General features: G+C 32.3%; 1 protein-coding gene and 1 long non-coding RNA gene across 2 annotated transcripts in view; both read left to right on the top strand.

The window, feature by feature from the left end:
* Positions 1-27,401, top strand: part of Ninac (STKc_myosinIII_N_like and MYSc_Myo21 domain-containing protein ninaC) — a 1,002,000-nt gene that overhangs the window by 122,902 nt on the left and 851,697 nt on the right. The window lies entirely within an intron of this gene.
* Positions 5,442-27,401, top strand: part of LOC141537856 (uncharacterized) — a 30,176-nt gene continuing 8,216 nt past the window's right edge. Inside the window, exon 1 of the long non-coding RNA XR_012480979.1 lies at positions 5,442-6,089. This is a non-coding gene — a long non-coding RNA (uncharacterized LOC141537856). The remainder of the gene's footprint in view (positions 6,090-27,401) is intronic.

Genomic DNA, 27,401 nt, shown 5'->3' on the forward strand with positions numbered 1-27,401 from the left:
GTTTTAAATAGTTATTGTTATATTGTTAAGACCATGACTGTAAGTTACTGAGGAGTTTTAATCCATCTAATATTTTAATAGAATTAAAATTAACAATTGGAATTTGAGAATTGTCGTAGTTAGTTAGAAATTGATTGTTAATTGAAAATTATCGTTTTATTAAATTACTAATGATTGAATAATTTGATTTGGAATATTTAATTGAAATTAGTTACAGTCAATTTTTATTAATGTAAAATTTATAAAGTAGAGTCAAGTTAGTAGTGTGAGTGTGAGACAAGAGTGGGTTATGTGTGAGTTGCAGAGTGATTAGGTCTATGTTTCGTCGCTGGGCCGTTACTGCTGTAGCTGATGTGGGTTATGAGAGTGTGCTGCAGAACATCTAGGTCTATGTTTCGTCGCTGGGCTGTTGTTCTGTAGTAAAGTGTGTATAAGCTGCAGGAGTATCTAGGTGTATGTTTCGTCGCTGGGCTGTTACTCCTGTGAGCCGAGTTAACGACCCTAGTATACGATTCGTCTCTGTGCAGGTGACAGTAGTTAGAAATCGGGTAGACGCCGAAAGGGGCCCGTCACGTGTAGACGCCGAAGGGGGCACGTGTTAGAAATCGACGGGTAGACGCCGAAAGGGGCTCGTCGAGAATAAGTTAGAAATCGACGGGTAGACGCCGATAGGGGCTCGTCGAGAATAAGGATATTCTTAAGTGTGGTTAGTGTGTGTGTGAATGAAATTTGTTAACTAATTTTAAGCCAACTCTGTTAAGTTTTATTTTTATTGTTAATAAATATCGATCGATCTTGTTAATTAAATTTTTATTATTTAACAGCAACCTTCCTCCACTCTCTCTACCCTAAGATAGGATTTTCTCAGCTCTGGACCGGTTCCAGGAACCGTGATTAATAACCCTGGTGGCGCCCTGATAATTTTTATTGTTGTTAGTTTTGTTAGTTAATTTTAAAATTGATTAGGGGCTAACCTGAGCAGGTAAAACTGTTACATACTTTTAGTATTATAATTAGTATTATTGTTAAAAAGTGTTCCTATGCAGAGATATCTGAATAAAAAATTATAATAGGGACAAAATTTAAGCAGTTATATTCAACGCTGTCTGAACCGAAATAATTCTGATTCATAGAACTAAACAATTTTTTCATATTTTTTCAATTAATTAATATTAGGAAAAAAAGGTATGAACTACTGTTATAATAGAAATTTAAGAAAAAGAAAGAACGTAGAATTTAAAATAAAATTTGCAACCTCAGAAAAACGTCATGCTTACAGTAAATACAGTCGGTAGTCTGACGCTCCGTTTACAACGAAATTTTTGAACGGAACTTGGTGCCAGATTCTACCGAATCTGTGGATTATTTTTTTTTTATTTAGTATTATAATTTTAATAATTTTTGTTTTGTTGTTTGTGCTTATTTACTTAAGTATTTTTTTTAACTTTAAAAGAAGTTAGTAGTAGTTATTTTATTTAATTTCTTGTTAAGTTTAAGATAAGTTAATATATTTTAAGTATTAAGATGTCATATATACATAGAAAAAGAAAATTTCGTGAACTAAGAAAATTGTAAGGAAGACCGAAGTTATTTTGGAGCAAGAAGGAATTTTCTTGGCTTAAAAAAAATTAACTTCATTCAAGAAATTTTCAATCTTCCTTAAGATTTTTTTGATTTAAGAAAATTTACGCTTGACTTAAGACTTTCTTTCTTTCGGTGTACCTCAAGTTTTCAATTTACTTCTTTTGTAAGAAAAATACGTAAGCACTTTTAGAATTCGCAGGCCATCTTACTGATTGTACAGTCTCATCATCTATTTGGATCCATGATAAATTATGTTTAGTCTGGCGCTCCGTTTACAACGGAATTTTTGAACGGAACTTGGCGCCAGATTCTACCGAATCTGTAGATATCGAAAAATTTGGGTCGCTATAGTTTCTGCTAATTAATTTTATATCAATTAAACATACATTTATCAATATAATAGATTGTAATTAAATTAAAATCGATATATAAGTGAATAAATTATATTGAAAAATCTTTTTCAAGCATAAAAATTTCAATAAAAATTTCAATAAAGTAAAAAAAATTTCGTAGCCTAAGAATACCGTTCCCATAGCTGTATACACATACTTGGTTCTTCTAGTTTTGAACTGAACTTGGCGCCACATTCTACCAAATCGGTGGATTAAAAATCGATCAGCTATTTACATGAATTGAATTTATTCATGAAAACAATTTATCACAAATCATATAATTAACACAAATAATATAGTTAATGAAATAAATTATCCAATACGCTGAAAACACAAAAAAAAACAATAACCAAGAATAGTTTTAACAAACAATTCTTGAATAAACTAATATATAAATAAAAATAATCCTAAATAATACAAAATCAAGTGACTTGGAGAGCAATGTGATTGGTCTGGAGTCAGTTCATATTATTACCGCGTTCTTTGAATTGAGAATACACGATAAATGATGACAATTAAGTTAACCAACGGCTGAAAAATTTCATAATTTTTTTCTACTAAAAAAATTATTACAAAAAAAAATTATATCTGGAGAAAATTTGAAAACCTACACGTGCTATTTTTTAAAAATATTTTGTAGTACTAATTACATGATTAAAAAAAATCAAAAAATTAAAAATGTTGGATAACTCTTGTGTCATCGACATATGATGAATTTTTCGAACAAATGTCACTTACAGTGTTTTATTTTATTTTTAAATGAAAATACAGAAAGTCACATCATATTTTATTATTTATATAATTATTTACTGAAAATGGTGTGGATTTAATTGCTATAAGTTTCGTACTAAATTATTTTTATAAACTTATTTGGATATTTGCATAAAAATTAAATTATGCAACTACCATTTTTCTGGCTAAATATTATAACGGATCAATGAAAGATTAAATAAAAAAATTAGAATTACAGTGAAAATAAAAACGAAATTATAATAATTCATGAATATAAAATGTACGGCCCTGGTTTAAACCAAGGCTCTCCAGTGAATGATTTGATAACGTAGGTAGTGACATCTGAAAGCGACTAAAAATATCACACTGATTTTTAAAACTCACTAAAGTTAGCGACCCAGAGTTTTTTTTTTTTTAATTTTTAAACTTTTTTTTATTACATGGTTAGTTCGTCGTTTATTCTTTATTGTTCGCGATTCACATTTGTTTGTTCTCCATTTATTTATTTAAAAAAAATTTATGAATAATATGCCTTTAAGTTAGCCCCCTTTCGCATTTTTTAATATTTTGGTAGTAATACGGGTCATTAAAACTGTGTTTTTAATTGCTCATGTGTATATTTTTTCCTACTTCACATTGTTTATTTGTTGATTAAGTAACATTTTTAATTAGCTGAATATTTGTATTCAAAATATTTGCACTGCGCATGCGTCAACTTTACGTTTAGACTTTTAGCGCGGTCTTTTGAAAATTATAATGACAGTGATTAGAGTAAGTGTATATTATTGTTGTATTTCATTATTGAAATTACAGGACGAAAAGGCAACGTGTAGTTTTTAATAATTTTATAAAAAGTTTTATTTTAATAAAGTATTAAAAATTTTTTGTTATTTGTTATTTCTTTTTTATTTTGATACTAGTTCGTATTATTCATGGAAATGGAACAGATGAGTATGAAAAAAATATACATGCATTGATTCAAAGTTGATTCTATATTTTTAAGAAATTCAAAATGAAATAGATATTTATTAGTTATTTCTTTATTTACTTAATAATATTGAAATTGGCTGACGTCTAACAATTTTTTTATAATTATTTAAATTAATTGAAAATTGATTCCTAAAAGATTACACTTGTAGATTTTTTAATTTTTTACACATAAGATGTGCTTGTCACTATAATTTTCAAAAGACCGCGCTAAAAGTCTATATACGTAAAGTTGACGCATGCGCAGTGCGAATATTTAGAATACATACATTCAGCTAATTACAAATGTTAATTAAACAACAAATAAACAATGTGAAGTAGAAACAGATGTTGAATATACATGAACAATCAAAAATAGAGGTTTAATGACCCAAATTGCTACCAAAATATTGAAAAATGCGATAGGGGGGCTGACTTAAAAATACATTATTAATAAATTTTCTTTAAAATGAATAAATGGAGAACTAACAAATGTTGATATTAAACAATAAAGAATAAACGACGAGCTAACGACGTGATAAAAAAAAATCAAAAATTAATAAAAAAAACTCCGGGGTGCTAACTTTAGTGAGCTATCCCGTTGAATCTATAGTTCATGTAGAAAGAATTCCAGTGCACCCTGGCGAGTGTAGATCCAAGCTGAGAAATATCTTTTTTTAACTGTAGTTTCCCATCTATCGGAGGATTACTATGCATTCTCGAATTATTTAGTCTGTGGCAGATCACTTTGCCCATCGAAAAAAAGTCAGGATCGAAATTTTTGCGTTGCTATAGTTTGTGCTGATTAAATTTAATAATATTAAGCAGATTAATTGTTATAATTGGATATAATCAATTAATATCAGAGAAATAAGGTATGAACTACCGTTATTATACAAATTTAAGGAAAAAAAGGAGCGTAGAATTAAAAATAAATTTACAACCTCTAAAAAACGTGATGCTTACAGTAAATACAGTCGGTAGTCTGGCGCTCCGTTTACAACGGAATTTTTGAACGGAACTTGGCGCCAGATTCTATCGAATCTGTGAATGAGTATATAAAATTATATGTAACTTATAGATGATTATATGTAATTAGGCCTGGCCAATTTTCAGGTCTAATTATATATAAGTTATATTATATACACTACTGGAAAAAATTAAGGGATCAAAAAAAAATTCCAAATTTTTCGGTAGTTTTCAACAGGCCGCAACTTTGAGAGAAATGGTCGTACAGGAAATAAAAAAAAAGGAAATTGTAGCTCCAAGTGGCTAGTTTTTGGATTAGAACTTCAAAATTTTGTAGCCTCCGCGGTTTCTGAGTAATCGTAGAAAAACCAGCAACAAAAAAATTCTCAAAATTTTTTTAGTTTTTTTTTTTGGTCTACGGGCGTGGAAAAAAGGTTTTTAGCTTAACCCCCATAAGGAACGGATACTTTGTTCATTTAGCTTTAATTTCTTTTTTTAAACACCCTGATACGTCAACTCCTCGCTGAGATATCGGTCATCAAATGGAAAAGGATCTTTTTGTCTTTGATTATCGATATCTCAGCAACCAATGATTGTACAGAAAGTTAAAGGTGGGTTTCAAGAACTTGAATGAATTCCCCTTAACGACTGTCCATTGTTTTTTCGAAAAATAATTTTTTCTTTCCGTCACATGAATTTGAAAATGCAACAAAAAAAGGGCTTTTAGTGGTTTTTTGGAAAATCAAGCGCTGGATCGAAAATAAAGAGGAAACCACTAATGTTAAGTGTGCATTTTACAGTTCAATATGTCCACAAAAACCCTACAAAGAATCAAATTAATCCAGCCAGCCGTTTTTTTGTTTCACTTGATCGAATTTTTGAAAAAATTAAAGGATCACGTTTTTTGCTCTGAAAAGCTCATAATTTTTAAAAATGAGAAAAAAAATTGTTTTTTCGAGCTTTTTCCACATTTTTATTCCAGAAAGTGCTTAAATTGAAAAAAAAAAAAATTAAAAAAAAAAATTTTTTTGAAATTTTTTCTCTTGAAAAGTTTAAGAAAACAATTACCGCCGGCATTAGCGTTATCCAAAGCGTACCACGTGGAGGTCGCGCGGTCGGATTTACGCTTCTGTGTGTGTGTGTCTGTGTCTGTGTCTGTGTGTGTGTATGTGTGTGTGTGTGTGTGTGTGTGTGTGTGTGTGTGTGTGTGTGTGTGTGTGTGTGTGTGTGTGTGTGTGTGTGTGTGTGTGTGTGTGTGTGTCTGTGTCTGTGTCTGTGTGTGTGTGTGTGTGTGTGTGTGTGTGTGTGTGTGTGTGTGTGTGTGTGTGTGTGTGTGTGTGTGTGTGTGTGTGTGTGTGTGTGTGTGTGTGTGTGTGTGTGTGTGTGTGTGTGTGTGTGTGTGTGTGTGTGTGTGTGTGTGTGTGTGTGTGTGTGTGTGTGTGTGAGGTATTTCAGGAGAATTGAGAGCGGTGGCTCGTCAGTTCCACCGTATTTAATGACTCCAAACTCATTCTCTGAAGGTTTTTGTTGGTTCAATACCGGGTATTACCACCCCTGTTTTCAATAACGGCTCTCAAACGTTCAGCCATGTTTATGCAGACGGTAATTTGAGGCTGCGGAATGGTATTCCAAATGTGCTGAAGCGCGCGCTCCAAAGCAGCTAAGTTCTGCAAATTTGGATACTCTCTACGCAACCGACGGCCCATTATGTCCCAAACGTGCTCTATGGGGTTGAGATCTGGACTCATTGCTGGGTGTCGCAACAATGTGATGTCATGCCGCTCAAAGAAGCGCCGGGTAATGTTGGCTGTGTGTGGACGTGCATTATCTTGCATCAATATGAACGACCTCAGATGTTGTCGTCTGTGCAGAACAATGAGCCTTAAAATTTGGTCGATGTAACGTCTAGCTGTCAAATTTTCGCGTACAAATACCAAAGGTGTTCTCCAATTTCGTGAAACGCCGCCCCACACCATAACTGATCCACCGCCGTAGGCAACGACTGGACGGACAAAGTTCTGGCGAAAACGTTCTCCACGACGGCGCCAAACGAGAGGACGTCGATCGTTGCCATACAGATTAAAACGAGACTCATCAGTGAATAAAACATTTGTCCATTCCCTCAAGTTCCAATTTCGATGATCGTAAGCATACGCTAAACGAGCTCGACGATGTCTTGCTGTCAACAGGGGTACACGATTAGGATGTCGTGCGTGTAACCCAGTTTCACGAAGACGGTTGATGATTGTTCGAGAGCAAATGTTTCGCACTTGATGCCGTCGTCGCTGTTGCTGTTGTTGTTGCTGTTGTCTGCGATTGGGGAAGTTCCGAGCGACAATATTCGCATTGACGAAAGATTGTCGTCGAACTTCTCTAACAATTGTTCGATCATCGCGGGCATTAGTGACTCGATGGCGACCTTGTCCGGGGCGACGATGATATTGATTCGTCTCTTGGTATCTGGTATAAGCTCGAGATACGACAGATTGACTTACACCCATCCGGATAGCAACTGCATGTTGAGTGTAACCTTCGTCGATAAGAGTCACTAACCGAGCGACTTCCACCTCCGATAAATGTCGTCTAACCATGATTAAGAATCAAAAGTCAGAAATTTTCAATTTTGACCAAAAAATTAAAAAAAATTTTTTTTAGCGCAGAGGGATTAGTTTTGAAAGAAACTGTTGAATGAAGCGATTTGCTAAGGATTCACAAAAAGAAAAGGAAAAAAAAACTCCGAAAAGCGTATGAAAAAAATCGAAATTCGATTGGGGGTATTAACTTTTTTTATTAATTTAATTAAAAGGCGATCAGTAGAATCAAGGAATGCAGCGGTGGAAAGGTGATAAAAATCATTAGGCGATGGTTTTTTGAGTTTCCTTAACTTGTTAAAAAAAAATTTTTTCCAAAAAAAATTTTTTTTTTTTTGAAAATTTTTTTTTTTTAATTTTTTTTTTTTGAAAATTTATGCACTTTTTGGAACGAAAATGTGGGAAAAGCTCGAAAAAACCATTTTTTTTCTCATTTTTAAAAATTATGAGCTTTTCAGAGCAAAAAACGTGATCCTTTAATTTTTTCAAAAATTCGATCAAGTGAAACAAAAAAACGGCTGGCTGGATTAATTTGATTCTTTGTAGGGTTTTTGTGGACATATTGAACTGTAAAAGGTACACTTAACATTAGTGGTTTCCTCAATATTTTCGATCCAGCGCTTGATTTTCCAAAAAACCACTAAAAGCCCTTTTTTTGTTGCATTTTCAAATTCATGTGACGGAAAGAAAAAATTTTTTTTCGAATAAACAATGGAGAGTCGTTTAGGGGAATTCATTCAAGTTCTTGAAACCCACCTTTAACTTTCTGTACAATCATTGGTTGCTGAGATATCGATAATCAAAGACAAAAAGATCCTTTTCCATTTGAAGACCGATATCTCAGCGAGGAGTGGACGTATCAGGGTGTTTAAAAAAAGAAATTAAAGCTAAATGAACAAAGTATCCGATCCTTATGGGGGTTAAGCTAAAAAAATTTTTTCCACGCCCGTAGACCAAAAAAAAAAACTAAAAAAATTTTGAGAATTTTTTTGTTGCTGGTTTTTCTACGATTACTCAGAAACCGCGGAGGCTACAAAATTTTGAAGTTCTAATCCAAAAACTAGACACTTGGAGCTACAACTTCCTTTATTTTTATTTCCTGTACAACCATTTCTCTCAACGTTACGGCCTGTTGAAAACTACCGAAAAATTTGGAATTTTTTTTTGATCCCTTAATTTTTTCCAGTAGTGTAAAAACAATGAAAAATTTGCCGAGCTTAACTGGTTTGCCCATATATGTAATTTTATAAAATTAGTAGACAATAATTACGTATATTTCATTGATATAAGAGACAGTAGAACATGGAAAATAGCAGGTGAAATACTCTTAAATAAGTATAAAAACATTCTGAATGGAAAAATCTTAACTCAGACTAGTAATATTGCATACCTGGAATCTAATGTTGCTTGCACATCAAACACGAATAGATATCTCAAATGCAATGTTGACTTAAAAATTAAGAAAATATTTGCACAAATACGTACTGCAAACATTTTTGGTTTTAAAATCATAACTAATGATCAAGGGAACTAATTTTTCCCATTTTTTAACTGTCCTGTATGTGAGGCAGGAGGAAAAGATACTCTGACTCATTTCCTATTTAGATGTCCTATTCTTAATAAAATCAGACAAAAACTCTTTACTAACATTAAACTCGATAAATCAAACAACACTTTAAATGAACTATGAAACCTGCACAAGCCAAACGAACTAAAATCACTCTATCATAATATTGTAAGCTTCTGTAATTTAAGAGGATCCAAACTATGTAATATTGAAACTATGAAAAATCTTAGTTTCCAGGCCACTAAACCTCGCGGATAAGAATTAGTCGCCTGGATTTCGTTTATAATTTTGGTTCACTGCCCTGGGATATTCCGCTCCCGTATTTATGATTGTCTTTTGATTTAAGAGAGCTCGATTAGGAAGATTATGGGACAGAAGTTACCACGTGTGCCAGTTAAATTTATATTACTTTGTGACGGAATGTCTTTCTTAAAAAAAAAAAAATCCACTCGTCCTCTTTCGTCACCCCTTAATTTATTTAGGGCGCCACTGGATTTTTAGACACAGTATCCAGAAACTGGACCAGAGCATGGAGTAAGTTCTACAGGGTCGTGAGAGATTGCTGGGAAGAAAACAGAAATCATCAAAGAAATTCATTTTTCAATTTATTTAACCCACCCATTACAATGATATTCCCCTTACAATTAATTAACACTTAATCCTAGGTCCTATTCCCGTTTATAAGACGGTTTCGTATCATAGTGGCTAATCCCGACGATACCCTCTTATGGAGCGACTATACCGCGGTTTCTATCATAGTTGCTTATTCCCGACGGTACCCTCTTATGGAGCGACTATACCGCGGTTTCTATCATAGTTGCTTATTCCCGACGGTACCCTCTTATGGAGCAACCATACCGCGGTTTCTAATTATTTTCCTCCATTTTTCAATTTTCCATAATTTTCCATAATTTCCATTTTCCATAATTTGCTATAGTTTCATAGTTTCATAATTTCATCATTTTCCACACGCACCCACAATATAATTATTATCATTCAAACACACTAATTAAAATTTCCATACTTTATTAATTTCTAAGACTATTATTTACTTTTATTTTCCAAATTAAATCTGATTATTAAATTTTCTAAATCCAAATTAAATTTCAATTATTAAATTTTCTCTTGACTAAATTTTCCATTCATTCCCAATTCAAATTCCTATAGCGATTAATTTCCTTTTTAAAATTCTTAACTAATTTACTGCCGTGGTCTTAATAATACAACAGTAAATATTTAATACTAAGAGGTCTTCGTATCTCGTATTAATAGATTAAAATTTGATGACAGAGGTCTTAATAATCTGCCGACAAAATATTCGCTACGTCCTAGTATTCTTACAAATTTATTTTACATTTGTCGATTTTATTACGCCATATTTTATTATAATATTTTACTTAATTACTTTAATTAATTTCCTTATAATTAATTTAGTTTCATTTTTCCGACTTTTGTAATTTTATTTCATTTACTTGAATTGTTTTAATCTTGTCCAAATTATTTGTCAGAGTTAATTAATTAATTTATTTAGTTTTAATCTCTGAATTAAGAAATTGACAATTGGTTTTATTTCACTCAATTTTAACTAAATTATTTTACTTGTCTCTGAATAACTGAGTTTATTTTATTCTTGCTAAATTACTTTCTTTACTTTCTTGTGTTGTTTGAAACTTGAAATTTATTTTATTTTAATTTTGAGGATTATATTTCACCTTACAACGCCTTGAGATTTTTTAGTCTCGACCTTGTACGTCCTTTACTCAGCGTTTTAGCTCGAAACAAGATGGCAGACCCTCTCCCAACTTTTGTTGAATTTTTCTTCAAGTGAAATTTACAACTGATTTATTTTCTACTTTTATCTAAATGATTTTAACAATTAATTTTAACGATTATTTTATGATTCTAATTTTACTTCTATTTTATTTCACACAACCTAAAATTGTTCCAAATTATTTATGGTGATTTTAATTAATTTTAACTTCTGATGATTTTACTAAAATATTTTACTGAACTATTTTAATGATTTTAATTGACACAAAATTAACTGATTTTACTTAAACTCAATTTTCAGAGAGAAACTTTCACGTGACACCAAAATCATGAATTAACAAACTGAAATAATTCCTAGTAAGATTAATTCCGACTCTGCCTACGTGTTTAATTAATAACCCGAAATAATTCCTAGTATTATTAATTAAATATTTAGTTATTTCATTTCTGACTTGTTCTTAAATTTATTGTTAACTTTATTCGGATTTTTATTCTGACTAGTTACCAAATTTTGTTCTTAAACATTTCGTTAATTATTTTTGATGTTCAGTTAAATTTACTAGTACTTAAATTTTGACTAAACCAATTGCTCAAATTTTGGCAAGATTAATTGATTAAATTTTTATTTAAAAACTAATGATTGTAATCGAACACGAAATGGCGATAACCACCAACCGACATAAGGCCTGGCTAATGCCACTTCACCGAGAATCTATTTAGACATATTTATTGTACCTGGAGCCTTCTTGGGTTTTTCTTTTCTCAAAATCCCTCGACGCTCTTACTTCCAGATTTCTCGTTTTTCCTTGATATTTTTCCTCGGTGAGGTCTTATTGTCAGCACAGTCCTGAATCGCCACCTCGTAACTTAATTCTCAGGGAATATTTTATTCTGGAACACGAAATTGTTTTTAGAATATTTCTTAGATTAATTAAACTTAAGCGAGCTGACATTGGGCCTAGCACGCATTAAATTTAACTCAATTTTATCGCCTCGTTCCACAGAAAACAATAGAATAAAAATAATTACCTGAGTAAGATGTTTGCGATGTCGATTCTTCGATCGTTCGAACAGAAATAAAACTTACCAAAATTTGTTGGTTTGTTTCTTCTTGGCTCTCTCTCTCTCTTTCCCACTCTCTCTCTCTCAGCGCCGGCGCTACCCTCTCGGGGACTTACTTACTAGCTTAAGACTATTGGCGCGAGTACTTCTGAGCACAGCGCTCTGGAGAATTGGTCGATAATTATACTCGGATCGAAGACCTTCTCCGGCTAAGGAAGGTCCCGTGTACTCCGTTACAACTTACTTACAAAAGTTACTGTGCAGATGGCCCTTCTTCCGTGTTTGGTGTTGTTGTTGATTATATTGAATTACGCAAGGTGAATATTGTAGTGGATAAATTAACTTGATTGATGACAAAATTACAACAAACTTAATTTTATTTCACTAACTAGTCCATCGGCTGGATAAGGTATGCCGTATGCAAAATAGTGTCCGCAAAATTTTTCAGCGAAATTATCTAGATTTTTAGATGGGAAATCCGAACTTGCAAGAATTTTTTTCAAATTCTAGTGCAAACAAAATTTATAAACAATTGAATTGTTTAAACGGTAATAACTCTCGAACGATTAATTTCACAGGATAATATATTCAGGAAAAAATTTTCGTGACTTTAAAATACATAAAAAAGATATCTATGATTTTTTTGATAAAATGATTATTTATTAAGATAATGTAAAAATTGTGCGAAAAAGTAGATAGCTGTATTAGACCTCTCTCTCCAACTAATGTACTTCATGTCGCTGTCCTTCACACTCATGTGGCGTTGAGCGGCAATATGTGACGTCACTCAAAATAAAATATGTCGGGCTCGATGTTCATGTCTACGCGTGCGCAGACAAACGCGCCTTTTCAAAAATTATTCATCCAGCTTAAATAATTTAATATTTCACTTCTATTTTTTTTTTTGGTAGTATTCGGATTTATAAATAAACTATGCAAAATAATTTCAACATTTTTTTTTAATTAAATTATTATCAGATATATATATATATATATATATATATATATATATATATATATATATATATATATAAATTAGGATGTATTAATAGAATTTTTTTTTATTATACTTTAAAAATATATATTTTAAATTGTAAAAAAATTTCCACCAAGGAAATAATTTCGATCTTAATAACGAAGCTGGCTAAAAGGTGGTCCACTTTGTCCATACAATTAAGATAGGAATTTTTATTTTTTTAGCTTCATAACAAATGAAGATAAAATTTTTCGACAACAAACGGTTCAAAAGTTACAAACTATCAAAGTTTATTATTTTAAAAACTTTATTAACTGAGTTATTACTTTTTTTAAATTTCTGTTTTTTAATGTATTTTTTGGAAAAGAAATTAATGTGGTTTATTTTTGACATTAATTTATATTTTCAAGTTAAACGAATCACAATGGAGTTTAAAATCTTCATAATATACATGAAATCGACAATTTTAGTACATCAAAAAACGAAGGTTGACAAAAAATTATAATTCCATTCGGTTAATTTCCCACAGAGTTTCAAGCACTTTAAAAAAAATAAAATGTTTAAAATCATTATTTTTAACAGTCAAATTTGTAAATTGTTAGTTGTTTGAAAATTATCTATAAGTTAGATTTTATAGGAAATTTAATTTTCTCTAAAATCTGCTGTCCAAAAATTTTTATTATTATTTTTAGCGAAGTAATAGCAACAATTTGTATGTTGTTACTTTAGATAGTATTTAAGATTATTTTTTATTTTAATTCATTTAAAGAATTTTTTTTACATTGAGTATCCCAAGCGGCACTAAAAAAATTGTTGACTTTATACTAAATTTAAGTCAACAATTGGATACTTGACAACAAATTGTCGCTCTAAGTTTAACAAGAAGTCTGCAATTTTTTTAGTGCCGCTTGGGATACTCAATGTAAAAAAAATTCTTTAAATGAATTAAAATAAAAAATAATCTTAAATACTATCTAAAGTAACAACAAACAAATTGTTGCTATTACTTCGCTAAAAATAATAATAAAAATTTTTGGACAGCAGATTTTAAAGAAAATTAAATTTCCTACAAAATCTAACTTATAGATAATTTTCAAACAACTAACAATTTACAAATTTGACTGTTAAAAATAATGATTTTAAACATTTTATTTTTTTTAAAGTGCTTGAAACTCTGTGGGAAATTAACCGAATGGAATTTTAATTTTTTGTCAACCTTCGTTTTTTGATATACTAAAATTGTCGATTTCATGTATATTATGAAGATTTTAAACTCCATTGTGATTCGTTTAACTTGAAAATATAAATTAATGTCAAAAATAAACCACATTAATTTCTTTTCCAAAAATACATTAAAAACAGAAATTTAAAAAAGTAATAACTCAGTTAATAAAGTTTTTAAAATAATAAACTTTGATAGTTTGTAACTTTTGAACCGTTTGTTGTCGAAAAATTTTATCTTCATTTGTTATGAAGCTAAAAAAATAAAAATTCCTATCTTAATTGTATGGACAAAGTGGACCACCTTTTAGCCAGCTTCGTTATTAAGATCGAAATTATTTCCTTGGTGGAAATTTTTTTACAATTTAAAATATATATTTTTAAAGTATAATAAAAAAAAATTCTATTAATACATCCTAATTTATATATATATATATATATATATATATATATATATATATATATATATATATATATATATATATATATCGGAGATAATATCGAGCTGGGTTTTCCCAGAGATTGGAAATTCCCAATATTTTAGTTTGTCTGTTAATTTTAAGCAAAATCGTAAAGCATAGAATATTTAGATATTATTTATGATTTAAGCTAGTTATATTTTTTATGGTTATAACGATGGGCTTAAGTCCAAAGTGACAATGGTCACCAAACGTAGCCGAGGTCACAGGATAGAAGTAAAAAGTATATAGTTAGAAATATCGACAGACAATGAGGGCTGTCGAAATAATTTTTGAGTGAATAAGTACTTAGGGTACTTGGGAGAGTAGTTCTCGTTGAGCATTGATCAAGTAAGGATCGCATACATCCTGCTGTCCCCGGATTCGTTCTCGGTCTTATTCCCAAAACGTCTTTAACTGTTATATCAATCGCAGTAGAATATTTGTAATTAAATTTATTATTTGTACGAGTTAGTGTACGTTATATTTTAAATCAAAGTCTTTATTATATTTGATTATTGTAAAAATAAATAAAGATGGCTGATAATGATCCAAAGGACCCTAACGATGCCCCAACCACTCTTCCTCCGACATCAGAAGTGGGATCAGGATCATCTGCTGCATTTTCTTCTGAGCAATTTAAACTGCTTTTGGAAATGCAAAACCAAAGTCTTGTAGAGTTAATAAAGTCTATGACAAAACCAGTGTCACCGAGTCGTAGTATTTCACTACCGAAATTTAACCCGGAAAATTCAAACGCGGATTCGTGTGCTTGGTGCGCGACAGTGGATATGTGTTTAGTGGAACGTCCTCTAGAAGGTAGTTCGTTAGTTATTGCACTAAGTGAAGCTCTTCAAGGATCTGCGTCTACTTGGTTATCTCAAGTGTGTTACCCTGGGATAACCTGGACTGATTTCAAAGATCTTTTCATTACAAGGTTTGCCGGAGTGGAGACATCAGCAGCAACTTTAATTAATCTGCAAAATAGTCGTCCAAAAGACGGTGAGTGCTTAGCATCTTACTCGAGTCGTCTCCTGGCGTCACTCATGTCAAAATGGAAAAATTTAACTGCCGAAGAAATTGCAGTATCAGTTGTTCTTGCGCATAACTCTCAGTTTGATAGTCGTCTTCAACGTTTGGCGTTCACCACAGACGTGAAGACTCGTATTCAACTACAGAAAGAGTTAAAGGCTTTTTCTTACACGCGCAAGAGACCTACATCGTCGCAAGATGAGCGATCGTCTTCTGATTTCAAGAAATTTAAGTCGGCTGTGCCTATTAAGTGTCATTCATGTGGGAAAATGGGGCACAAGAGTACAAATTGTCTCTCAACGGCAAATCAGAGGAAACCGGAGTCATCACCAAACAATCAGGTAGCTGTTAGACATATTCCAATGCACAACAAGCCTGTTACCTGCTACAAGTGTGGGAGAACTGGACATATCGCTTCCAAATGTCAATCTACGGCCAGCAGCATGAAGGATCAAGGAAGCAAGGAATTTAGAGAGCGACGAGTCGATTTCTGCACAGTGGCAGCTCCGTCAGGTTCCTTAATACATCGTGGTGAGTCGTTTTCATTTTGGTTCGATTCAGGAGCGGAATGCTCATTGGTTAAAGAAAGTATTGCGACTAGGATCGCGGGAAAGAGGGAAAATAAATTAATAATTCTTAAGGGTATTGGAAATGTTAGCGTGAACTGTACGATACAAATTTTGTCTGAAATAACTATTAATAGCCATACGTTAGAGATACTTTTTCATGTTATTGCGGATGATTATTTAAAATGTGACATATTAATTGGTCGTGAAATTCTTGGGCAAGGATTTGATGTAAATATAACTTCAAATAATTTTAGCTTATCTAAAAGTAAACTGATTAATGCATGTAATAAACTCGAATCTATTAGTAAAATACATTTTAATGATATTGATACAGATGTAATTGGAGATGATAAAGAGAAACTCATTTCTATTTTAAAAGAATATACCGATTCATTTATTCAGGGGTTTCCAAGTACTCGTGTTAATACAGGGAGCTTATAATACGTTTAGTTGACCCTAATGTAACTGTACAAAGGCGACCGTATCGTCTTAGTGCCGAGGAAAGGCAGGTAGTACGGGATAGAGTAGATGAACTATTGAAGGCTAATGTTATTCGTCCGAGTTGCTCTCCGTTTGCAAGTCCTATATTATTAGTTAAAAAGAAAGATGGTTCTGATCGTTTGTGCGTTGATTATCGGGAACTGAATTCTAATACGATAGATGATAAATTTCCCTTACCCCTCATAGCCGACCAAATAGCGCGACTCGCTGGTGCAAAGTTTTTCACATGCTTAGATATGGCCAGTGGATTTCATCAAATCCCTGTTGAGACAGAATAAATTGAACGGACAGCGTTTGTGACGCCTGATGGGCAATATAAATATTTGACCATGCCATTCGGGCTAAAGAACGCACCCTCTGTCTTTCAACGTGCTGTTATAAAAGCTTTAGGAGAACTTGCATATACATTCGTTATTGTGTATATGGATGATATTATGATTATAGCTTCAACTATTGAAGAAGCTTTAGACAGACTTCAAAAAGTAGTCAGTATTCTCATTAAATCCGGATTCTCTTTTAATTTATCGAAATGCTCGTTTCTCAAAACCCAAGTACAATACCTGGGCTATGAAATTTCTGCTGGGAAAGTCCGTCCCAGCTCACGTAAAATCGAAGCCTTAACTGTCTTACCTGCACCGAGAACCGTAACTCAGTTGAGACAATTCATCGGTCTCTCTTCTTATTTTCGTAAATTTATTCCAAAGTTCTCACAGGTAATGAAACCCTTATACCGTTTGACCTCAGGTAACAAAAAAAATATTGAATGGACTGAGGTACATGAAAATATCCGTCAGAAAATAATCTCTGTATTGACTAATGAGCCTGTACTAATGATTTTCAATCCGAATTTTCCTATAGAGTTGCACACAGACGCTAGCTCTGAAGGCTATGGGGCTATATTAATGCAAAAATTTAATGGTTCAAATAGAGTTGTCGAGTATTATAGCAAAGCTACAAGTTCAGCTGAGTCACGATATCATTCATACGAATTAGAGACTCTAGCTGTATTTAACGCAGTAAAATTTTTCCGTCATTATTTGCATGGTCGACCGTTCGTAGTAATAACTGATTGTAATTCGTTAAAAGCCTCTCAGAAAAAGGCTGACCTAACACCAAGGGTTCACCGTTGGTGGGCTTTCTTACAGACTTTTAAATTTGATATTGTGTATAGAGAAGGTAAAAGAATGGCTCACGCTGATTTCTTTTCGCGTAATCCTGTTACAGAACAATTGCGTAGTAATTCAAATAAAATTTTACAGAAACGGATAAATTTGACGGAAATTTCCGATGATTGGCTTCTTGTTGAGCAACGGCGTGACCCAGAAATTAGTAAGATAGTAATTGATTTAGAAAATGATGAGATTGCGTCCGATCTTGCTAAAACTTATGAAGTACGGTCAGGGTTACTCCACCGAAAAATCCAAAGGCGAGGTAAAACATTATGTTTACCTATTGTTCCACGTGCTTTTAGGTGGTCGGTAATAAATCATGTACATGAGTCAATTATGCACTTAGGATGGGAGAAAACACTTGACAAGGTTTGCGAGTATTACTGGTTTGAAGGAATTACGAAATATGTTCGTAAATTCATTGATAACTGTTATACTTGCAGAGTTTCCAAGTCAAGCTCAGGCAAAGTACAAGCAGAGCTTCATCCTATTCCTATGACCAGCATCCCTTGGCATACAGTACACATGGATATTACAGGTAAATTAACGGGTAAAAATGATTCAAAAGAATACGTTGTCGTATTGATAGATGCTTTCACTAAATTTGTTTTATTATATCATACTCGAAAAATAGATAGTGTCAATACTATTAAGGCTCTTAAAAACGCTATATCATTGTTTGGCCCACCGACCCGCATAATTGCGGATCAAGGTAGATGTTTCACAAGTAAAGAATTTCAAGAGTATTGTACCTCACAAAACTCAAAATTACATCTTATAGCTGCGGGTTCTAGTCGAGCTAATGGTCAGGTAGAACGCGTAATGAGTACCCTAAAAAGTATGTTTACTGCAGCCGAAACGAGTAGAAACTCTTGGCAAGCAGTTGTAAATGAAATTCAGTTAGCAATGAATTGCACTACCAATCGAGTCACTAATGCGAGTCCATTAGAATTGTTAATTGGTAAAGTAGCCAGACCTTTTGGAATGGTAGTTGGCCAGGTAGATAAAGAAATAGATATCTCTGACGTAAGGCAAAAAGCTATTGAGAACATAGAAATAAATGCTAAGTATGATAAGTATAGATTTGATAAAAATAAAGCAAAAATTATACCATTTAAGATAGGAGATTTCGTGTTAATTAAGAACGAAGAGAGAAATCAAACGAAGCTTGATCCTAAGTTTAGAGGTCTATTTGTAGTGGCGGAAATTCTCGATGGCGATCGGTATACTTTGAAGTCGTTAGACACAATAATAGGACTTATAAATATAGTCATGAGAATTTGAGGAAAATGCCGGAAAGTCATATCCCTATTGAATTGGATATACCAGATGATCATGAGGGTGATGAACAGGAAGTTTCTCAGAATAACTCTGAGATAGAGTCAGAAACCACCACGGGGGAAAGACCGAGCACTAATGGTAGTTGATGAAAGTCGCATCACTCGCATCAGGCTGTAGGTCATAATGGCAAATCAATGGTGGTTTGGCCAGAGTGTGATGGGCAGTAGATGATGTGGTGGCGATAAGAAAATTTTACTTCTGGGGGCAAACTACTTGGACCAAGCTGTAGTCGTAACTGCAAATCCAGGGTGATTTGAATCAATCTTGGTTGCCAAGATTGTCAGGGGGCCATGGGTAGTTGGTGAGGTAGCGGGGGCCTGAGAAGAAAATTGTGTTGTACTACATGTGTCATTGGTTGACAATGTAGAAAAGATTTTGAATACTGGTGTACATAGTTGAGCAACTATGGTGGTACACAGTTTTGCTGTATGTAATATACAGTTGCAGACCATTGTGTGCTAAGGGTCTATACCTGGGGTGGTGATGAACATAGCCTGCATGATCGCTGGGATAGACAATCGTAGAAATTTTGAAAAGGCACCTTCAAGAAGCTAAGTCTGTTAGATTTGATAGTCGAGAGTTTTTGTAGCTTAAATGAGCCTCTGAATAAAGAAAAATTATTTGTTTAAAAAAAAAAAAAAAAAAAAAAAAAAATTGACACGGTTTGTAATAACATGTTTACTGATGCACCCGAGGACGTGTGATCGTCAGGTTGGCCGTGTCGGAGATAATATCGAGCTGGGTTTTCCCAGAGATTGGAAATTCCCAATATTTTAGTTTGTCTGTTAATTTTAAGCAAAATCGTAAAGCATAGAATATTTAGATATTATTTATGATTTAAGCTAGTTATATTTTTTATGGTTATAACGATGGGCTTAAGTCCAAAGTGACAATGGTCACCAAACGTAGCCGAGGTCACAGGATAGAAGTAAAAAGTATATAGTTAGAAATATCGACAGACAATGAGGGCTGTCGAAATAATTTTTGAGTGAATAAGTACTTAGGGTACTTGGGAGAGTAGTTCTCGTTGAGCATTGATCAAGTAAGGATCGCATACATCCTGCTGACCCCGGATTCGTTCTCGGTCTTATTCCCAAAACGTCTTTAACTGTTATATCAATCGCAGTAGAATATTTGTAATTAAATTTATTATTTGTACGAGTTAGTGTACGTTATATTTTAAATCAAAGTCTTTATTATATTTGATTAATGTAAAAATAAATAAAGATGGCTGATAATGATCCAAAGGACCCTAACGATGCCCCAACCACTCTTCCTCCGACATATATATATATATATATATATATATATATCTGATAATAATTTAATTAAAAAAAAATGTTGAAATTATTTTGCATAGTTTATTTATAAATCCGAATACTACCAAAAAAAAAAATAGAAGTGAAATATTAAATTATTTAAGCTGGATGAATAATTTTTGAAAAGGCGCGTTTGTCTGCGCACGCGTAGACATGAACATCGAGCCCGACATATTTTATTTTGAGTGACGTCACATATTGCCGCTCAACGCCGCATGAGTGTGAAGGACAGCGACATGAAGTACATTAGTTGGAGAGAGAGGTCTAATACAGCTATCTACTTTTTCGCACAATTTTTACATTATCTTAATAAATAATCATTTTATCAAAAAAATCATAGATATCTTTTTTATGTATTTTAAAGTCACGAAAATTTTTTCCTGAATATATTATCCTGTGAAATTAACCGTTCGAGAGTTATTACCGTTTAAACAATTCAATTGTTTATAAATTTTGTTTGCACTCGAATTTGAAAAAAATTCTTGCAAGTTCGGATTTCCCATCTAACAATCTAGATAATTTCGCTGAAAAATTTTGCGGACACTATTTTGCATACGGCATACCCTATCCAGCCGATGGACTAAACTCAACACTTGAAATATATTTATTATATTCGACGACGAAATACAATAAATTTGTAGCATGATTATTTTACCAATAGTCTAGGTTGTCGATGGTTAATTATTTATAATAACGCAATGATGTTTTAATACAGAATAGTAGTAATAATGATGATATAAACTTATTAATTAATTAGTAGATTTGGTAGTTGTTAATAATTATTTAGTTTTGGTGAGTAATCACCTAATAATAGTGGTAATAGTGGTATAGTCCCTAGCGGATCCGAATAAACTGGTACACACTGAAATTACACCGTGTAAATGTGAAAATTTTACATCATAGTTACACCAAAATCCAACCGTAAGTTTAAAAAAATAAGTGTTACACTGTATGGACACCGAAATTCTACCGTGAATATTGGATAGAATGCGTGTTATACTGTATTTACAATGAAGTTACACCGAATTGAAAACTCCGTGCTACACTGTGTGTACACCAGAATCCTACCGAAAACATTGAAAGAATGAGTGTTACACTATATTTACAATGTATTTACGATGAAATTACACCGAATCCAATACCCCGTGTTACACTGTATGTACACCAGAATCCTACCGCAGGCATTAAAAAAACGAGTGTTATACTGTATTTACAATCAAATTACACCAAATTGACAACCCCGTGCTACATTGTGTGTACACCAGAATCCTACCGAAAAGATTGAAAGAACGAGTGTTACACTATATTTACAATGTATTTACGATGAAATTATACCGAATCCAATACCTCGTGTTACACTGTATATACACCAGAATCCTACCGCAGGCATTGGGAAACAAGTGTTACACCGTATTCACACTGTATTTATGATAAAATTACACCGAATCTAAAGCCTTGTACCACACTGTATGTACACCAGATAAAATAATTTGTCTATTATGTTTTGAACGATCTGACTGATTTATCATTTTTTACGAGCATGTTTATCCTTGTACATGGGATAATTATGAAGAGTTGGAAATTATCTGGTAGACAGAGATATTAAATAATATTCTCGTAAGATTTGAAAAACTGTGCTTTTTTTCATTCGTTTGTGTAATATTTTATCCGAAAGTACCAAAATGAAACACTCATTAAAATGAGTGTTCTTTAAATCGATATTCACAGGTCATTCATCGAACTTTTCTACTTTACTCCTGGATAACGCGATGAAAAATTTTTTTAACTTTGTAATTTCTTGTTTCATTGTCTTCAAGTCATAATAGGTGATATATACACTAGTCACAAAAATTAAGGGATATAAAAAAAATTCCAAATTTTTTGGTGATTTTCAGCGAGCTGTAACTCCGAGGAAAATGATCGCACAGAAAAAAAAAAAAAAGCAAATTGTAGCTCCAAGTGTCTAGTTTTTAGATATGATCATGAAAATTTTTTGTCATCGTCAGGTCTGAAGAAATCCTAAGAAAACTACTGAAAAAAAATTTTTCGAAATTTTTTTTCGTCTTAAAAAAGGTCTACGGGCTTCAAAAAAATTTTTTCGATTGTTTCGGTTAAAAGCTCTTTTAGTAAATTTAATACCCTTTAATTTGACGTAATCAAAAAGCCTGTACGATAATTTGCCGCGGAGTTATCGTCAATCAAAGCAAAAAAGTTTTTTTTGACTTTGGAAATCAATAACTCTGGAAATAATGACCGTATAGGAAATCGAAGGAGGGTTTTGAAAACTACACAATATTCTCTATAAGAAAACGTAAACCGCTTTTGAAGAAAAAATTTTTTTGAATTGAAAACTCGGACTGAAAAAAGACAAAAATTCGCATAATTAAGGATATTTGGATAACTTGGTATAACTTTGGATAAAATGGATGAACGAAGGATATCGTTGGTAATTTTTAACTTCAAAGTGTCCCCTAAAATCCCTACGAAATTCAAAGCGCTGCGATTTTTTGTTCATAGTGCCCAGAAGCTTCAAATTCTGTGTTTTCGCAAAAATCACCATTATGAGCAATTTTGTGATTTTTATTCATTTTTCCATTGAAAAAAATTTTTTTCAAAATTCTTTATTTTTCGATCAAAGAGATTGATTTTTCAAGAAATTTGAAAAAAAAAAAAAAATTTTCAATTTTTTCGAAAATTTTTTCGAAATTTTTTTATCAAAAATTTTGTTTTTTAATTTTTTTTTTTATCGTCTTCAGAATGCTTCACTATTGTCAAAAAAATTAACTCAATTTTTTCTGTCCGCTACAACTGCCTTAGTTTTAAATCTCATTTTAAAAATTCAATAAAAACAAATTGATATACCCCCGCGGAGTTCGGCTTTTCCTCACACAAAACTTGAATTTTACGTTTTCTTTTTAGCCTAAATTCCTTACGTGAATTTTATGTAAGCTTTTCTTTGATAAGCACCTTTTGATATGCCTCGTCGACATTTAGCTGCCACAGATGTGGCTCGCATTGTTATCCTCCTTCAAGAGGGCTACAGTCAGGTGGAAGTAGCAGCTTCTATGGGAGTGAGCCAGTCCGTTATCAGTCGGGCCTATGCCCGATTTAACGCGACTCAAAGTTACGATCGTCGTCCGGGTCAAGGTAGACTACGAATCACTACCGAGCGTGATGATCGAGCTATCATTCGAGAAGCTCGTCGAAACCCTACTGCGCATGCCCACACGATCGCTCATCAATTTCGCAATCGTCGACAACGTCCTCCTCAACAACACATATCGGCATCGACGGTTCGAAATCGCTTTCGAGAGCAAGGACTACGCGCTAGACGCGCAAATCGCGTGCCTATGCTCACTCCACGACATCGCCGAGCCCGATTGGCCTATGCTCATGATCATCACCATTGGGGTCGTAGACAGTGGACCAGTGTATTATGGACTGACGAATCTCGATTTTGTCTTCATGGCAGCGATAGACGATCTCTCGTTTGGCGCCGTCGTGGAGAACGAGATCGGGATGGTTTTACGAGACCAGTTACAGCTTTCAATGGTGGATCAGTCATGGTGTGGGCAGGCGTGTCCTTCAATACCAGAACCCCGTTGGTCATCGTTCGTGGGACGTTGACTGCCGATAGGTACGTCGACGAAATTCTGGAGCCACACGTCCTGCCTATGCGCACACGCATGGGGGCAAGACGGTTCATTTTGATGCAGGATAATGCTCGTCCTCACACTGCAGTTCGTACGCGAACTTTTCTCCGCGCCAACAACGTAACAACGCTTAATCATCCAGCGATGAGTCCTGATTTGAACCCAATTGAGCATGTTTGGGACATGCAAGAGCGTTTACGAGCTGTGATTCGGAACAGAGGTGGCAATACACGGTACTGAGCAGTTACTGCCGTGCGTACAGAGGTCATTCGGCAGCTGCAAACAGACAAACACGCAGACAAAGACACACACACACACACACACGTGTGTGTGAGAAGCGTAAATCCGACCGAGCAACCTCCACGTGGTACGCTTTGGGTAACGCTAATGCCGGCGGTAAAACAACAGTCGAAAAAAATTGAGAAAATTTCGAAAAAAATTGAAATTTTTTTTTTTTCAAATTTCTTGAAAAATCAATCTCTTTCATCGAAAAAATAAAGAATTTTGAAAAAAAAAATTTTTTTCAATGGAAAAATGAATAAAAATCACAAAATTGCTCATAATGGTGATTTTTGCGAAAACACAGAATTTGAAGCTTCTGGGCACTATGAACAAAAAATCGCAGCGCTTTGAATTTCTTAGGGATTTTAGGGGATACTTTGAAGTTAAAAATTACCAACGATATCCTTCGTTCATCCATTTTATCCAAAGTTATACCAAGTTATCCAAATATCCTTAATTATGCGAATTTTTGTCTTTTTTCAGTCCGAGTTTTCAATTCAAAAAAATTTTTTCTTCAAAAGCGGTTTACGTTTTCTTATAGAGAATATTGTGTAGTTTTCAAAACCCTCCTTCGATTTCCTATACGGTCATTATTTCCAGAGTTATTGATTTCCAAATTCAAAAAAACTTTTTGCTTTGATTGACGATAACTCCGCGGCAAATTATCGTACAGGCTTTTTGATTACGTCAAATTAAAGGGTATTAAATTTACTAAAAGAGCTTTTAAACGAAACAATCGAAAAAATTTTTTGAAGCCCGTAGACCTTTTTAAGACGAAAAAAATTTCGAAAAATTTTTTTTCAGTAGTTTTCTTAGGATTTCTCCAGACCTGACGATGACAAAAAATTTTCATGATCATATCTAAAAACTAGACACTTGGAGCTACAATTTGCTTTTTTTTTTTTTTCTGTGCGATCATTTTCCTCGGAGTTACAGCTCGCTGAAAATCACCAAAAAATTTGGAATTTTTTTTATATCCCTTAATTTTTGTGACTAGTGTATATTGATCATTACACGTTTAAGTTAAAATAGCAATAGTATTCTGATCTCTTTATACTTCCGTTTACTTCCATACATGTTTATTGATGTAGAATTAAAAAATTTATTATTAAAAACTGCACTTGAAATTAATGATTTACATTTAAATGTTTTTAAAATGAAAATTTTTGTAAAATTTTAGACATTCTAAAGTTATATTTGATACTTACATATTCATTTACCAAAAAAATGGTTAATTGACAAAAAATGTTATTAAATTTTAATCACACACCAAGTATCATATTTTAAAAAAATTTTCTATCGTTCAAAATTACAACTCTGTAGTCCCAAATTAAAAACATGCATTAATTCTTTTTTAAATATTACTACAGCTGCGGCTGTCCAATTTTAAAACACAGTAACTGCAAAATTTTTATACCTGATTTTTTCTAGTATTGTTGCATATTTTTAAACATTTAGACCTCAATTTCAAGTATTTTTTCTTAAAAATATATATATTAGAGTATTTTCTATTCACAAATCAAATTTTTTATCAATTTGGTGGGCAAACTTTTTTTTAATAGGAAAAATTGAAAAAAATTTTCAAATGTTAGTAACTGTGTTTTGAAATTGGGCAGCCGAGCTTCACCCAGAAAACGTAAATTCATGATTTTATAAATTTTCTCATATATTAGTAATAACTTGATGTTAGTTCAAGTGAGTGATTAAAATAATACTTCTTTCATTATTTGACAACAATTTGTTAAAATTAGTCATTATTCATATCTTATATTCAAGTTTTAAACATAACCAACTTTTTATATAAAAATCATATCATAAATTTATGTTACCATTTTTAAGTTATCTAAAAGCAATGGTTGAATATAAATTATTCTTAAGATAATTTTTCAAATCTATTTCAATTTTACTAAGCAATTGCCAGTAGAATATTTAAAAATTTTGATCAGCAATTTTTTTTCAGAGTTGGCTAGTTTAAATTTAGACTCGTTGTTATAATTAGCCAATATATACCAGAAAGTTTTACAAAAAGTTATGCTGATTTTCTCAACTTCGAAATTATGTTCTTATGATGGATTATTTTTATATATTTACCATTTAACAGGTCCGTATAAATAAAAAAAAAAAAAGTAAAATATATAGTTTAATTTATAAAATATACTTCTTCTTGATTTTCTGCTGAAAATTATAAATTATCGGTGTTTATAGCAATCTTACTTATTTATTGTAATTTTATCAAATTTTCTCAAAATTTATCTTCTTCTCATCCTGAAAGTAAAAATGAGTTTTTAAAATGTATCTTATGATTACCAGAGTTGAAATCTGCAACGTTCATGCAACATCTCAAACATTATAAACATAAATAAATGCTTCAGATTTTAACTTGGGCAATTGTTGTTTTTAGCTCTAAGCCACACTCAAAGCTCTGAATCAAATTCAAAATTTATAATTTATGTTAATACTATCAATAATATTTACTTGAGAGAGAATTCATGAAATCTATAACTAATTCAAGAAAACATTCAAAGGATTCGTTTAATTGCATGTTTCATTTATCATCAACATTTTTTAATATGAACCAGTAACTCTGAGACAGCGATTTCTACATACTTTTGATAATAATACATTACTCAAAATTGAATTTATTAATAGAATAATTTTTGACAATCAATTAGCTTTTTTAATTCGATAATGATGTTACGTAATATAAAGTTACTAAAAATCTAACTTAAATAAAAAATTTAAAAATACATATTTCGATTTGCAATATTAACAATTTCAAAAAAATTATATAGATAAAAATTACAAATATTTGTAAAATTTGTTTTTTAAGTTAAAAAGTCTTTAATTATCTCAGTCAGTTTCCCAACAATTTGGAAGTTCAAAAACAAATTTTCCTATTTCCGTACATATTAGAGTTGCAGGCTTTACAAATTTTAATTCACTTATAAAAATTAGTCGATTGCTTATCTCAACTTCTTTTATATACCTTGTACCATATGCACATTTTTTTATATTAAAAACTTTCACAAAGAACCCTTGCATTTTATGATTATCTTCATTGTTAAATTCAATAATAGATAATATTTCTCCAAATGTATTGTTATAAAATATTATGGAATTACAGAATTTATTATCATTATCGTTCTTTCTGCTGTAATCAACTCCGTTCACTCGAATTTTAGCGTATGATGAAGCACAGTTAATTGGATTGTAACCCATCTCTTGAAGTGTATTGAGTTCGGTTTCG

This window comes from Cotesia typhae, unplaced genomic scaffold (assembly GCF_013202065.1).
Source record: "Cotesia typhae breed Kobodo isofemale line unplaced genomic scaffold, CoteBio_Ctyphae contig_17, whole genome shotgun sequence".
Lineage (NCBI taxonomy): Eukaryota > Metazoa > Arthropoda > Insecta > Hymenoptera > Braconidae > Cotesia > Cotesia typhae.